Source organism: Haliotis rubra, unplaced genomic scaffold (assembly GCF_003918875.1).
Source record: "Haliotis rubra isolate DU_JTF1 unplaced genomic scaffold, ASM391887v1 Scf235, whole genome shotgun sequence".
In the NCBI taxonomy this organism is placed as follows: Eukaryota; Metazoa; Mollusca; class Gastropoda; order Lepetellida; family Haliotidae; genus Haliotis; species Haliotis rubra.
Genome location: NW_025766392.1, coordinates 76,820 through 91,524, shown reverse-complemented (window position 1 = coordinate 91,524; position 14,705 = coordinate 76,820). Strand labels below are relative to the sequence as shown.

The window sequence follows — 14,705 nt, the reverse complement described above, 5'->3', positions numbered from 1 at the left end:
ATAAGGTTGGCTACGCCAAGAGAAGAGAGATAGCGTCCGTCCCGATTCTTGTTAATGCGATATCTCATGAACTGTTGTACCCAGTGTCTTCAAATTTGGTGACCGCCTACATTGGGGGATTACGCAGACACAAGTCGATTTGGGCGACCTTGACCTTATTTTCAAGGTCACACTTTTCAAACTTGTTAACGCAATACCTCATGAACTATTGTCCCCAATGTCTTCAAATTTGGTGACAGTATACATTAGGGGATTACGCAGACACCAGTCGAGTTTGGGTGATCTTTGACCACTTTTTAAACTCTTTTTAACGCGATATCTCATGAACTGTTGTACCCAATGTTTTCAATTATGTTGACAGCCTAATCATTGGGTGATTATACAGACACCAGTCATTTCATGCATCTTTTATCTGACAAAAATACAAAAAGTAGTAAATATGCAAATATTTCATTTTTAAATATTTCGGGGGACGTTGCCATATTAGTGGCAAACACTTGTTTCATATATAATTGGCTCATTTGTTTCATTTATAATTGCCTCTCTAAATGATCTGATCAGCGTAAGGATCAAGAGTTCCATTTCTAGTGCCAGAATAAAATAGTGGAATTGAGGGCTTTGCAACTTATGCTTCTCAATTTTCAGAAATGTTTAAGTGGGGTGACTTTGGAAAAGGCTATGCTTGTTGCAGCTATGATATATTTTAAATTTCATCACATATTTCTTAGAATTTGTATAACGCAATTTGTTTTTGTTTACTAAAATCTGATTTTAACATAGGTCAACAATATTACTTACCAGGAGATGAGATATAAATGTTCCAATAAAGTATTTTTTATGGAACAGAACTTCAACACCTTTCAATACTCTCCTTCCGCGTCGCTATATACACGCCAAAACATTTGACAGTCATAACTAGTAGACATAAACATGAAGAGTATTTTGCCATTGCGGGGATATTGATGATTTTGTCTTCTTGTTTCTTTTGTGACTACTTTCAGCTGCTAAGAAAGTTAAAATGTACTGCTCACAGAATCATAAACTGTTCACAAAAACATTTCAATTATTGCCTACCGTTTTCTAAAGGGAAGTATTTGTGTCCGCTTATGATTTCTTTGAGTACTTGTGAAATGACTACAGGAGACATTTTCTAGTAAAAAGAAGTGTCAAAACCCTTTCCACATTCATAAATATATCTCTGCCAAAAGTCGAATGTACAATTGTGACTATATCATGAGCAGGTATTTTCTCAACAGTATTACAGCTATACGACGTTGTTTGTAAACATATCGGGTCTGAACCAGACAATCCAGTGAGTGCTATCATGCGATACGGTGACAGAGCATGTTGGTCAGATGACACAGGTCAGATAGTTGTCTGTCAGCTTCTTAGCGGTGGCCATTTCTGTTGGAATTATATCATCTCATTACGCTCACGCTTAAATCGATTTTGGGATACACACCACGATGTCAACAATTATTTTACTCTTTTAATCAACCATGCTCTGGAGGGTAGTCAGGAGAAGGTCATGTGTAGGTTCCCTTTGTCTCACGACAAAGTTTGTGCCTTGAAAGCGAGACCCACATACAAGGAAGGAGGACTTGGAATTTCGATTGATCTTACGTCACGTCAGCGTCAGCAGTTGCAGGCGCTTAGGGGACCAACTAGTCTGTCTCAAAGTCCCTGAACCACATTATTTTCCCTACTGACAGGCCTCTCTGCAGTGCCAAAGCCCTAAATAAAGAAAGTCTACTTTTCCTCAGGTTCTGAATCTCTGGTCTCCCTGGGGATCCTTTTCAATTTAAATGGGCTTGTTTGTTACTATCAAAATTATATATATTCAGAGACTAAGCATTAGTCTAGGGACCAACAAGTTTAGGTATTTCAAGGATGAACGGTTGATAACAAAGCCTCGCACACTAGAAACAACACCAACTTCGGCGATGTCTGGCATTACAGGAGCGTCAGGAGACAGACGATCATTACCATGCAGATCGCTCGGAAATCATCCGCAAATGTGTCTGCAAGCTAGGGAACTGGCCGAGGCCCGGATATTATCCCAAAAGGACATAACAAGGTTAACACCGGTGCTACATTAAACGCTGACTGTCCCGGCGAAACATTTGATTTCCTCTGTTGGAACATTAACGGACCATGAAACAAAATTGTTGACGATGATTTTATATCGTACTTAAAACAATTTCAAGTAACATGTCTTGTGGAAACTTTTGTCGACTATATATATGACACCATTAACAGCCCAGCAATAAAGTTATCTGACTACGGCACCCTTTCAGGTGGTGTGTGTGTCAGTAAGTAAATTTTGTAAGATGATTAAATCAAACGTTCATAACCTCCTGTGCTTGAACATACATACAAACATTTGTGTAGCGCCGATATCCAGTACAACTGCTCAAAGGCGCTTTGTTTTCCCTCGATCATTGGATGTCCATCACAACGGCATATCGTATTTTCAATCTCAACACCCTGGGGATCATACAGCTCTTGCTGCCTACTAGGCGCACCGAGTTAATGTGGCTTTCCCATACTTACGAGGTACCAATTCACAGCTGGGTGGACTGGGACATATAGTCACAGTACTTTGTCCAAGTTCACTGCACGTTGCTGTACCCGCAACTAGGTGTTTGCACGTTTTAATGTGGCCACCATCTGGTCATCTACCAACGGATTCGTGGGTTCTTTTAAGTGCACAGGGTTGTGTACTGTACACTAGGGGTTGTGACAACACTGAAAGAGTCTGCACACAAAGTTGACTCCAAGGTTTTTTACACCCGGTCACAGATTGGCTCGATCCCGGCACCTCCAAGCTCGCTGGATTACTAGCCTGGCGCCTTAGGCAGCTCGCCCCCATATCGAAAGTGTTACTTAAAACTGATAAAAATGCAAACTTGCTATGTACATATATACCACCAGATCGCTCGCCGTATTATAACCACGTGTGCTGTAGTATTGAGCAGCTTTGAGTTTTTGTTAGATAATCAGTCGTAGTTTAGGGATTCTATAAGTGTGGTATGTGGAGATATGAGATGAGGTGAGGTGAAATTTGGTTTAACGTCGTACTTGAGAATATTTCGCTCATATGACGACGTGCATGCGTGTGGATGTGTGGCTGCTTGTACTAGCCCAGACTTAAGCTGGTTTCATAGTGGTAGCTCACTGAAATACCATACGTTGTTTTACCAGAAATGGCATTCCACTTTAGAAGATAGTTCACGATATGCTTATTACAGAACTTCCAAGACCTTACTTCAACCAGAAATTTATTTATCAATAGTCACGACGGAAAATTTAAGGAAACATTTTATTAAATATCGGCTAGGTTTGGTAGACCTTTTTGTAAATGAAGGAAGAAAACTTTCCATTGCAAAATCGAAACGAATCTGTCAATTATGCGATACAGAAATAGAAAATGAAATTCACTTTGTGTTCGTCTGTCCATTTAATAGTGACCTTCAAAAGAAATATATTAAATATATTATTTTGTATATATTTTAACGACTAAGAACGAGTCTCATATATTAAACCCTCACTATATATTAAACATGCACTAGTTAAAAGAAACGACCTGTTTAAAGAACGTGTTACTTCCTGAGTGTAACAGTATGATATGTACATACTCTCTTGTCTCTTGTCTCTCTTCAGCAATATGAAGTTTTCTATCTTCCTCTATCATTAATCTTTGATTTGAACACATAAATTTAGTAAAGGCTATTCTATATGAAGTAACATTCACAACTGACAAATATTCTTCACAACATTATTCCTTCTTTAGAGATTGATATATAATACGTTTGGGAAACGAACATATTTATTCAAACGATGTCTGTTGGTCTATTGATATATACCTTTGTTTAAAACCAAATAAGAACTTATTTATACAACCTGCATCCTGACTGTGCCACACATACCTAAAACCATATTTATTTAACAATTGTTTTACATTATGGGTTCAACATTGTCTGCCAGCTTCTGCTAATTTATATTGATAACGGTATGTGTGGTATAATATTCCATTATCCTTTTGGTATAATAACCGTGTCCAATATTTTACAATTGTTATATATTGTCTAGTTTTGAAACATAAACATCCATAAATTTCGGTGCATTTCTACCAAGAAAAAGAATTTGCTTTAGGAAATTATTGTATGCTCTGTCTGCATCCAGTGAGGGACGCAATCCCCATATTTCTGTTAAAGACGTTCAGAAGAATAGATATTGTTAATTTTCTGAAATTTGATAGCTGGGAACGTTCAATATTTAACACATTCTGGATATGACAAAGTGTTTTTGTGTTATATGCCATGACCCACTGCATGAGAAATGAACAACACTCAGATATGTGTAAGAAGTCACAATTTCTAGTTGGGTATCATTAAGACAATGTTTTTCGTATTTCTTTAATCTACCATCTTTCCAGTAAAACCATACATTTAGTTTGACGGTTAAAGACCACTTTTTACAATAGGGATGTCATGTTACATAAGTTTCATGAATCGATACGTATCACGATATCTATTTTCGCGGCATTATTGCGTAAATTTAGTTACATTTTGAACATTAATATTTCATTTATAATTGTCCATTAAAAAAGATCAACATTTTTTATGCTCAGAGATTAAAAAGTTCTTATTTCCCATCTATGTGCATGACACATAATCATTTAAAACGCTCATAACATAAAAAAACATGATACAGTTGCAAAATATATATTAATGATACATAAACATATTTAAACCGATACTTTCTAAATATCGATATCGATACAGTTTTGAATGTATCGATAATTGAATCGTCTTTGAAAAAGTATCGATACATCTGTATCGATGTATCGTGGCATCCCTATTTTACAATATATTTTAGGATTATTCAATCTTTTTGTAAACCTCGGACAGTGCTATCAAACAGTAACATATCATCGGTGAAGAGTAACATGAAAAGTCGACAGACACCAAGGTCAATGCAACTATCGTCATTAACACCACGAAATTCAGTAATTTACATGAAATGAAAATAGAAGTGGTGATAGTTGACAACCCTGTTTTATTCCGCTCACACAGTCAAACAGTTGTGTGTAGCCACCTTGCAATGATATACATGATTCAACATTTGCTTTAGGAAATTATTGTATGCTCTGACTGCATCCAGTGAGGGACGCAATCCCCATATATAAAGACGTTCAGAAGAATAGATATTGTTAATTTTCTGAAATTTGATAGCTGGGAACGTTCAATATTTAACACATTCTGGATATGACAAAGTGTTTTTGTGTTATATGCCATGACCCACTGCATGAGAAATGAACAACACTCAGATATGTGTAAGAAGTCACAATTTCTAGTTGGGTATCATTAAGACAATGTTTTTCGTATTTCTTTAATCTACCATCTTTCCAGTAAAACCATACATTTAGTTTGACGGTTAAAGACCACTTTTACAATAGGGATGTCATGTTACATAAGTTTCATGAATCGATACGTATCACGATATCTATTTTCGCGGCATTATTGCGTAAATTTAGTTACATTTTGAACATTAATATTTCATTTATAATTGTCCATTAAAAAAGATCAACATTTTTTATGCTCAGAGATTAAAAAGTTCTTATTTCCCATCTTTGTGCATGACAAATAATCATTTAAAACGCTCATAACATAAAAAAACATGATACAGTTGCAAAATATATATTAATGATACATAAACATATTTTAAACCGATACTTTCAAAACTAAATATCGATACAGTTTTGAATGTATCGATAATTGAATCGTCTTGGAAAAAGTATCGATACATCGATGTATCGATGTATCGTGGCATCCCCATTTTACAATATATTTTAGGATTATTCAATCTTTTTTGTAAACCTCGGACAGTGCTATCAAACAGTAACATATCATCGGTGAAGAGTAACATGAAAAGTCGACAGACACCAAGGTCAATGCAACTATCGTCATTAACACCACGAAATTCAGTAATTTACATGAAATGAAAATAGAAGTGGTGATAGTTGACAACCCTGTTTTATTCCGCTCACACAGTCAAACAGTTGTGTGTAGCCACCTTGCAATGATATACATGATTCAACATTTGCTTTAGGAAATTATTGTATGCTCTGTCTGCATCCAGTGAGGGACGCAATCCCCATATATAAAGACGTTCAGAAGAATAGATATTGTTAATTTTCTGAAATTTGATAGCTGGGAACGTTCAATATTTAACACATTCTGGGATATGACAAAGTGTTTTTGTGTTATATGCCATGACCCACTGCATGAGAAATGAACAACACTCAGATATGTGTGTAAGAAGTCACAATTTCTAGTTGGGTATCATTAAGACAATGTTTTTCGTATTTCTTTAATCTACCATCTTTCCAGTAAAACCATACATTTAGTTTGACGGTTAAAGACCACTTTTTACAATAGGGATGTCATGTTACATAAGTTTCATGAATCGATACGTATCACGATATCTATTTTCGCGGCATTATTGCGTAAATTTAGTTACATTTTGAACATTAATATTTCATTTATAATTGTCCATTAAAAAAGATCAACATTTTTTATGCTCAGAGATTAAAAAGTTCTTATTTCCCATCTTTGTGCATGACAAATAATCATTTAAAACGCTCATAACATAAAAAAACATGATACAGTTGCAAAATATATATTAATGATACATAAACATATTTAAACCGATACTTTCAAAACTAAATATCGATACAGTTTTGAATGTATCGATAATTGAATCGTCTTTGAAAAAGTATCGATACATCGATGTATCGATGTATCGTGGCATCCCTATTTTACAATATATTTTAGGATTATTCAATCTTTTTGTAAACCTCGGACAGTGCTATCAAACAGTAACATATCATCGGTGAAGAGTAACATGAAAAGTCGACAGACACCAAGGTCAATGCAACTATCGTCATTAACACCACGAAATTCAGTAATTTACATGAAATGAAAATAGAAGTGGTGATAGTTGACAACCCTGTTTTATTCCGCTCACACAGTCAAACAGTTGTGTGTAGCCACCTTGCAATGATATACATGATTCAACATTTGCTTTAGGAAATTATTGTATGCTCTGACTGCATCCAGTGAGGGACGCAATCCCCATATATAAAGACGTTCAGAAGAATAGATATTGTTAATTTTCTGAAATTTGATAGCTGGGAACGTTCAATATTTAACACATTCTGGATATGACAAAGTGTTTTTTGTGTTATATGCCATGACCCACTGCATGAGAAATGAACAACACTCAGATATGTGTGTAAGAAGTCACAATTTCTAGTTGGGTATCATTAAGACAATGTTTTTCGTATTTCTTTAATCTACCATCTTTCCAGTAAAACCATACATTTAGTTTGACGGTTAAAGACCACTTTTTACAATAGGGATGTCATGTTACATAAGTTTCATGAATCGATACGTATCACGATATCTATTTTCGCGGCATTATTGCGTAAATTTAGTTACATTTTGAACATTAATATTTCATTTATAATTGTCCATTAAAAAGATCAACATTTTTATGCTCAGAGATTAAAAGTTCTTATTTCCCATCTTTGTGCATGACAAATAATCATTTAAAACGCTCATAACATAAAAAAACATGATACAGTTGCAAAATATATATTAATGATACATAAACATAATTTAAACCGATACTTTCAAAACTAAATATCGATACAGTTTTGAATGTATCGATAATTGAATCGTCTTGGAAAAAGTATCGATACATCGATGTATCGATGTATCGGCATCCCCATTTTACAATATATATTTAGGATTATTCAATCTTTTTGTAAACCTCGGACAGTGCTATCAAACAGTAACATATCATCGGTGAAGAGTAACATGAAAAGTCGACAGACACCAAGGTCAATGCAACTATCGTCATTAACACCACGAAATTCAGTAATTTACATGAAATGAAAATAGAAGTGGTGATAGTTGACAACCCTGTTTTATTCCGCTCACACAGTCAAACAGTTGTGTGTAGCCACCTTGCAATGATATACATGATTCAACATTTGCTTTAGGAAATTATTGTATGCTCTGTCTGCATCCAGTGAGGGACGCAATCCCCATATATAAAGACGTCTCAGAAGAATAGATATTGTTAATTTTCTGAAATTTGATAGCTGGGAACGTCTAATATTTAACACATTCTGATATGACAAAGTGTTTTTGTGTTATATGCCATGACCCACTGCATGAGAAATGAACAACACTCAGATATGTGTAAGAAGTCACAATTTCTAGTTGGGTATCATTAAGACAATGTGTTTCGTATTTCTTTAATCTACCATCTTTCCAGTAAAACCATACATTTAGTTTGACGGTTAAAGACCACTTTTACAATAGGGATGTCATGTTACATAAGTTTCATGAATCGATACGTATCACGATATCTATTTTCGCGGCATTATTGCGTAAATTTAGTTACATTTTGAACATTAATATTTCATTTATAATTGTCCATTAAAAGATCAACATTTTTTATGCTCAGAGATTAAAAAGTTCTTATTTCCCATCTTTGTGCATGACAAATAATCATTTAAAACGCTCATAACATAAAAAAACATGATACAGTTGCAAAATATATATTAATGATACATAAACATAATTTAAACCGATACTTTCAAAACTAAATATCGATACAGTTTTGAATGTATCGATAATTGAATCGTCTTTGAAAAAGTATCGATACATCTGTATCGATGTATCGTGGCATCCCTATTTTACAATATATTTTAGGATTATTCAATCTTTTTGTAAACCTCGGACAGTGCTATCAAACAGTAACATATCATCGGTGAAGAGTAACATGAAAAGTCGACAGACACCAAGGTCAATGCAACTATCGTCATTAACACCACGAAATTCAGTAATTAACATGAAATGAAAATAGAAGTGGTGATAGTTGACAACCCTGTTTTATTCCGCTCACACAGTCAAACTGTTGTGTGTAGCCACCTTGCAATGATATACATGATTCAACATTTGCTTTAGGAAATTATTGTATGCTCTGACTGCATCCAGTGAGGGACGCAATCCCCATATATAAAGACGTTCAGAAGAATAGATATTGTTAATTTTCTGAAATTTGATAGCTGGGAACGTTCAATATTTAACACATTCTGGATATGACAAAGTGTTTTTGTGTTATATGCCATGACCCACTGCATGAGAAATGAACAACACTCAGATATGTGTAAGAAGTCACAATTTCTAGTTGGGTATCATTAAGACAATGTTTTTCGTATTTCTTTAATCTACCATCTTTCCAGTAAAACCATACATTTAGTTTGACGGTTAAAGACCACTTTTTACAATAGGGATGTCATGTTACATAAGTTTCATGAATCGATACGTATCACGATATCTATTTTCGCGGCATTATTGCGTAAATTTAGTTACATTTTGAACATTAATATTTCATTTATAATTGTCCATGAAAAGATCAACATTTTTTATTCTCAGAGATTAAAAAGTTCTTATTTCCCATCTTTGTGCATGACAAATAATCATTTAAAATGCTCATAACATAAAAAAACATGATACAGTTGCAAAATATATATTAATGATACATAAACATATTTAAACCGATACTTTCAAAACTAAATATCGATACAGTTTTGAATGTATCGATAATTGAATCGTCTTGGAAAAAGTATCGATACATCGATGTATCGATGTATCGTGGCATCCCCATTTTACAATATATTTTAGGATTATTCAATCTTTTTTGTAAACCTCGGACAGTGCTATCAAACAGTAACATATCATCGGTGAAGAGTAACATGAAAAGTCGACAGACACCAAGGTCAATGCAACTATCGTCATTAACACCACGAAATTCAGTAATTAACATGAAATGAAAATAGTAGTGGTGATAGTTGACAACCCTGTTTTATTCCGCTCACACAGTCAAACAGTTGTGTGTAGCCACCTTGCAATGATATACATGATTCAACATTTGTGTACATAATTCTAATGAATCTTAATGAATACTTTTGACATTGCCAGTCTAAAGTTTATACATCAAACTTGTTCTATTGATGGAATCCAATGTAGCTTTGAGATCAACGAAACAAAAGCATAGTCTGCCCTTATATACTCATGCCAATAATGGTTGTCACCCCCTTCAATATTTGGAGAGGGAGTGTGGGTGGGGGTGTGGGGTTGGGGTGGGGAGGGGTGACAACCATTATTGGCATGAGTATATAAGGACAAATATTAGAGACCAGTGTATCAAACACAGTTATATATTGTGCTTGAATGAGTTTATAGAGTTCATAAATTTTAAAGGATTATCAAATTAAGATGTCACTACTGCTACTTTAAAAGGGATATGAAGGTGATACTTCAAAATAGACCAGATGTTTATTTTTCGTTTTCGTCTGCTATGCGAGTAGCAGACATCATGGACGGTCTGTTGTCAAGTGTCATAACTCTGATTTTTTTGGGTGTGGTAACGTTTTATATGACGAGTCGGTACGTTTTAGGTTCGAGCCGGCGGTGTTGGAATGAATTTTTTAATAATTTTTTTGGTCGGCAATAAAATTAGGGTCGGTCGCGCGATGAGAAACACAAAAAATAAAAATTCTGCCCTATGGGCATAGGCGCACGGCTCTGATATATTTATAAGTATGACCTGTATATATAAGATATTTTTTATATATATAGGTCATACTTATAAATATATCAGAGCCGGGCAACTATGCCTATGGGATATATTGTGAACTACGGATCAAGGGGCATAACTCCAGCAATCATAACTAAAACACGACCGCATCTGGTTGCATATACTACGTGCAAGTTTTCAGATGTTGCAAAAACTTGATTATACCTCAAGACTATGGTTTTGTTGTTTTGTCTTGGTACACTTCTTTCAGCTAGACTAACAGCTCGTCTCTGAAATGAACATATTTTACAGAAAATAAAAGTTTTTAAATTAAAATTATATTTTTTTTTCAATCTAGACTTGCCACACATTCTTGACTTGCATGGGCTGCATTGAGTACATTTGTTTCGTGGTCTGTAGGACAGACTAGTCTTTCAGCTTTCAAGTCAGGACTCATTAAAATGAATTTTCAAGCGATTTCGCTTTCAAGCTACTCTCGTGTTCGAGGTGCAAGTTATATGCACAGGCGATCGATGCATGGGATACGCCCCTTATGCTACTATAGTGCGTATCCCATGAATCGATCGCCTGTGGTTACATCTATGGCGACTGTAACTAAAATGTATGTGTTAAGACGATTCGATGTTTGGCAGACGGAAAACAAAATATTAAAGTTTCATTTCCACAGTGTTCTAGTTGTTTACCTTTAGAGATACCGAAGCATGGACGATCACCGGGTATAATAAACACTTCCTGGTTGACGTCGCCACAGTGATTATCGTGTGACACGAAGCTCCACACGAAACGAAAAAGAATGCGATCTTGTGACACGCAATGTTCAGATTAACCATGATCTCCCCGCGGATATCGTGAACATATTTTGCAAGTATACTTTGAAGAAACAAAACTTGAGCCTTTCCCTGTACCTCATATGTGATGTTCACTATGCGTGATAGTATACTGATTATAGAATGCATATTACATATTCAAAGTTAACATTTTATTTATATTTGCAATATTCCATTTTATAAAATATGCAAAATATTTGTTCTCTGCTAAAATGGTCCGCCCGGAGAGCGGAAGGTCGCGGGTTCGATCCCCGGCCGCTTCATACCAAAAGACAATAAAATATGGTACTTGTTTGTCCCTGCCTGGCGCTCGGCATTAATAGGTACAAGGACTGGTCGGCTCGGAGTCAGTGTTATTTGTGTCTGAGTGGGGTATTCATGCTTCACTGCGGCATGGTATCTCAGTGGGCTAGCATATAAAACCAGCTTAAGTCTGGGCTAGTACAATCAGCCACACATACCCACACATGCACGACGTCATATGAGCGAGATGTTCTTAAGTACGACGTCAAACCCAATTTCACCTCACCTCACCTCACCTCACCTCACCTAAACTGAATGGGCTTCAAAGTTCATGTAACGCACTTTATGAAACACATTTCGATTGGACCTGTGAATATGCATCTATTCTCACAGTTGACATAACACGTATTGTCATTTACCGGTTTTTTAAAGAATAACTAAACACATTGTACCACCTTGAATTGATTCTAAATGTACTAAAATAATCTGCCATCAGCCTATAAATTAGTATCAAAACGATATTCATACAATACAATAAGCGAAAGCTTGTAATACCGTTTTGGGTGCATAGAGCTGAATTAAAAAAATAAATACAATATATGCAGATATATTCTGCAAGGGGCCCATAAAAGTTGAGCAACGTAAAGTGTTGAAAATAAATCCATATTTATATTGTTTGCAGGTGTCCGTTAAAAAGAACGTAAAATAATATATTTTGAATAATTGAGAACAGTCTTGTGTTTCCCAGTTTGCAAAGATTAACTTCAGTGTCTTGGGTTAAAAGTTGTGGTGGGGAAGCCTAGTGGTTAAAGCGTCTGCTCGTTCCCGGGTTTGATTCCCCCCACATGGGTACACACTCACTCTTGGGTTAAATATTACAGCTGCTGACTAGTTTCATAGGGAAAGAATGTAAATAGTGACTTCACTAGAGTTTGCAAATGTGTCATATCGTTTGAGGCATATTTCCTGGGTAACACAGTTCCTCGAGGATTCGGATGACGACGTAAACGTCTCTCCATTTCACCACAGATGTGGTTAGTGGGAGACAAATCAGGGAATCTGGCGGGCGAAACGCATTAACATCGGTCGGATGAAGATACTGCTGTATAGCTCGGGCAACGTGTGGTCTGACTTTATCATGTTGAAACGTCACCAGTGTCGTGCTGTTGCAAAACCGGTGAAGAGGCCACTTGCGAATTCTCGTCTCGGTACCCAACAGTATTTCCTCTCAGTCACAATACTTGGCGTCCTTGTTGCAGTTTTATCCCACCCCAGATCACAACACCGCCACCTCTAACTAAGTTACCCGTGGAGGTTAGGAATGGTCTTCAGTAACGAATGCTTGCCGTAAGAGACGACTAACTGGATCGGGTTTTCAGGATCGCTGACTTGGTTGACACATCGTATCCCAATTGCGTAGAATTATGCTCATGATGTTGATCACTGGATTGTCTGGTCCAGCTTGATTGTTTAAGGACCGCTGTCAAATTGCTGGATTCATATTGCTGAATGGGCGTTAAACAACAAACCAAAGCAAAATCCAACTAAATTTATTAGCCCCTTAAAGTTTGTTATGACTGTAGTTACAATGTATTGCTACGTGTATTCTGAGATTTACAAATAAAAACAATAAGTTAACTAAGAATCTGTATGCAAAAGGATTCAATGTGCCTACACGTAAAGAGTTTCAATTAGGAAAACGTAGAATATATTTTAAAGACCCGTGTAAAAAATAATAAAGCAGACGAAAACACACCAGAAAAACGACAAATATAGAAGTGAATGAGTGAGTGAGTTTAGTTTTACGCCGCACTCAGCAGTATTCTAGCTATATGGCGGCGGTCTGTAAATAATCGAGTCTGGACCAGACAATCCAGTGATCAACAGCAAGAGCATCGATCTTTGCAGTTGGGAACCGATGACATGTGGCAACCAAGTCAGCGAGCCTGACCACCCGATCCCGTTAGTCGCCTCTTACGACAAGCATGGTCGCCTTTTGTGGCAAGCATGGGTTGCTGAAGACCTATTCTACCCCGGATCTCCACGGGTCGACAAATATAGAAAGAATACGAAGGTGCCATCTATTAAATTCGAGATAACTGTATATTCGACACATCAAACATAACTTGTTAGACGGTATTATACTGATTACATTGATCAATTAATTGGCAAAATCACAATTAAAGTGAGTGAGTGAGTTTAGTTTTACGCCGCTTTGGGGAAATATTCCAGGAATATCAAGGTGGGGTACACCAACGACATGGGCTTCGGACAGCCATTGACCCCATGTGGGAAATCGAACCCGGGTCTTCGTCGTGACGAATGAACGCTTTAACCAGTAGGTAAAACTATCCTCACTGCCTCCTCCATTGGAAGGAAGAGAGACATTATATTACGCTTCAAAGGGCCTCGGAACCACGTGTTTGTTCATTTAAAAGTGTTTTCAAGAGAAAACAGTTGGAGACAATTTTGGGCGTTGCCTTTGGAACATCGGTCTTTTAAAAATGTAAGTAAATTATCTAGTGTGAATAACAAATAACGTTTAGCACCCTAATATACATATTTAATTCCCGAAACTAGTCTCTCTTCCTGTCGGAGTTTAGATGGTGGGTTCCCCTTCAATTTAACCTGGAACATAATACACTGTAGTATACTCTTTCTTTGTCGCAGGGGCGGATACAGCTTTCTGAGCAAGGGGGTGGTGGTGGTGGTGGTGGTGGTGCCCACTATTGAGAAGTGTGTGTATGGGTGGGGGAGTACACACGTCATTTTCACGACAGTTTCAATGGTCATTGTCAGGACAAAGGGTGGGGGGTGTATCAAAGGTATATAGTTGAGCTGAGGCCAAATGTGGGTTTATTGTCACGTTCAAGATCATTGCACTTACGTAGGGATGGGCGTGCGTTCGTTCGTGCGTGTACTTACACTACAGACTAGGTCTTATCTTACAATGCC

General features: G+C 36.5%; 1 long non-coding RNA gene across 1 annotated transcript; it reads right to left on the bottom strand.

Annotated features, from left to right (window-relative positions):
* Nucleotides 1-1,352: 1,352 nt before the first annotated feature.
* Nucleotides 1,353-11,440, bottom strand: LOC124278316. Its single transcript, XR_006899058.1, has 3 exons — nucleotides 11,364-11,440; nucleotides 10,885-10,949; nucleotides 1,353-1,404 (listed from the first exon to the last, which is right to left on the bottom strand). It is a non-coding gene; the product is annotated as an uncharacterized LOC124278316 (long non-coding RNA).
* Between the last annotated feature and the right edge of the window lie 3,265 nt (nucleotides 11,441-14,705).